At 33.0% G+C, this 2,811-nt stretch overlaps 1 pseudogene; it reads right to left on the bottom strand.

The window, feature by feature from the left end:
• Positions 1-672: 672 nt before the first annotated feature.
• Positions 673-1,607, bottom strand: LOC118587783 (annotated as a pseudogene).
• Between the last annotated feature and the right edge of the window lie 1,204 nt (positions 1,608-2,811).

The raw sequence follows: 2,811 nt of genomic DNA, 5'->3' as shown, positions 1-2,811 counted from the left end.
GCCAGATTTTTCTTGATTTTGTCTGCCTGCCTTAGAAAATTCTTTGTTGATCAGATATTTAGTGTTTACTACTTTTTGTTTATAAATATTCTGAGAGAGAGGAGATGATAAAAAATGTCACTAGCTTCTCTACAGAATATTAAGGCAAAATATATATAGACAAGAGATAGAGATCACAGTTAGGAACTCTTTATGCTTTTATAGAAGACTGGTATTCATCTTCCAGCAACTGTATCAGTTGACTCACAATTACATGTAATTGTATCTCTAGAGCATCTGCCCCCGTCTTTGGCCCTCTGCTGGCACACATATTCCTATGTACATGCCTACACATAGATATAAGACAGATACAAATAATTTAAAATAAAGTAAATCTTCAGAAAGCAAAAATAACATAGATTAACAAAAAAACAAAAAAGAAAAAACAAAAAAGAAGCACCGTGATTCCTGAATTCACTAATGTTGATATTTTGCCATCAGAGTTTTTAAAACTAGAAAATTATTCACATCAATATAATACATAATTTAAATTCTAAAAAAAAGTCTTTGGTTTTGGAGGAAATCTTATTTTCAATTGAACTGCTCTCAGTATATTATTTCATTATTGAATTTATTTGCCATTCATTTGAACATATTCCTTAATGAAACACAAGTCTAAGAAAATCATTCATATCAAAGAGAAGGTACCATACTGGTGAATTTTTTCATAGTTCTTTTCATGTCCTTGTTTCTAAGGCTAAAGATAAAAGGATTCAACATCTGTGGGACCACAGTGTACATAATGCAAGCCACTGAAGTCTCATTGGGTAAAATATTAACTACAGAGCTTATGTAAACCCATAACCCTGATCCATAGGACAAAGAGGTCACTGACAAGTGAGAACTACAAGTAGAAAAGACTTTATATCTCCCTCTCACTGAAGGTATTTTCAAAACAGAAGAGGCAATTTGGACATAAGATAAAATAATACCAGAGATTGGGATGCCACCAAATATAAATGTTGCAAGATATATGAGAATATTATGAACAAGGGTGTCAGAGCAGGCAAGCTTCATGACCTGAGAAAGTTCACAGAAGAATAAGGGAATTTCCAGGTTTGTACAAAAGGATAGCCTCAATACCATGAGACCAAGAAGTCCCATGTTAAAAATGCTAATGAGGACAGAAAAGAGAATTATTAGACCACATAAGTGAGAATTCATGATAACTGTGTAACTCAGTGGATAACAAATGGCTACATAACGGTCATAGGCCATTGCTGAAAGAATACAACTTTCAAACCCAGCAAACAACAAGACAAGGCAGACCTGAGTGAGGCAGCCTGTATAACTAATGCTCTGGATCTGTGTTTGGGTGTTCAGTAACATATTTGGGATTACAGTCGTGGTTAAGCAGATGTCGTTGAAGGACAAATTAGAGATAAAGAAGTACATGGGTGTTTGCAAATAGGAGCTGGAGCTCACTGCCAAGATCATAAGCAGATTCCCCAAGATGGTGACCATGTACATGAACAAGAAGAGGCAAAAGATGATTGACTTCACACTGGGTCATCTGTTAGTCCCAGAAGAAAGAAATGAGAAACATCTGTCTGGTTTTTACTTCCCATGTCTTTGGCAATCTATTTGAAATAGAGTGAAATAAAGTGTAGGGACAGACAGTCAACATGTTGAAGATATTGGGAATAAAAGTTATTGGGTGAATTATATTTATTCTTAATAAACTCTTAATATGAGGTCCATAACCTATGTTCTAGCAAGCCCTCCAGACTGCTTTGAAATATGATTAATTTTAAGGTAAATCTAATTCATTTAAGAAAACATGCTTATTGTAGCAGCTGGATAGCATTCAAATAGTTCATTCAGGTTATTTTCCCTGCACAGAACCCTCATTCATCTTACTTGCAACTATTACTGATTTTTTAACAATATGGTTTTTTAATACTGTTAAAAACAGTAAAAAAATAAATATAATATAATATATGACTTTTTAATCAGAAGCACTCCAGGGATTATACAGACAAAAATATAAACAAACATTATGTAAACTTCCTTATAAAATTTTTCCAAACCTCAGCCTGCTTGTTTACTGTTTTCAAGAGAATAATATTGTCACATCATATATACATTACCATCCCCCTCCAAACTTTCTGATATATTCCTTCTTTCTCTTTTTCATAGACATGACCTTTTTTTCATTAACTGTTATTGTACACATATATGTATAGTTATATACATGTATTACTAATATAATCAGATAAGTACATAGAATGCTACTCATATGTGTGTTTTCAGAGCTAACCATGTGGTATTGGATAACCAGGTGGTGTGTTCTTTCCTGGAGAAAATCCTATTTCCACTCCCAGCATTCCTTTGGTGTTTGTAGTTCTTCACTAAGGGTTGAGACCTCATGTAAAATGAGAATGAAACATCAAATTGTGGGTTTATTATTCAATTTAATTATCCTATTTATCCAATGGAAATATTTGGGAAAGTGAATTTTTTCCTTGATATTAAGTAAGCAGTAAGTAGAACAATTTGGCTCTAAACATTTATTCTCTATTATTGTATTTTTTTGACTAAACTTTCTTCATGCACCTGGATCATACAGTATTGTCATATTAGACTGATATCTCTTACTGGCTTTGGCATTTTCCCCCTTAACAATGCCTTTCTTTATAAACATGTCCATATATGCCCAACTAACTTTAAATTAAAGTACAATATATAGTTATTTACTACCAAGATAGGTTTACATCAAGATTGAAAATAGTTAGAGCTCATCCTTATTACAACCCACAGAGAAATATATCC

The sequence above is a fragment of the Onychomys torridus genome, chromosome 7 (genome assembly GCF_903995425.1).
Source record: "Onychomys torridus chromosome 7, mOncTor1.1, whole genome shotgun sequence".
Classification (NCBI taxonomy): Eukaryota; Metazoa; Chordata; class Mammalia; order Rodentia; family Cricetidae; genus Onychomys; species Onychomys torridus.
This window is presented reverse-complemented; position numbering and strand designations above follow the sequence as displayed.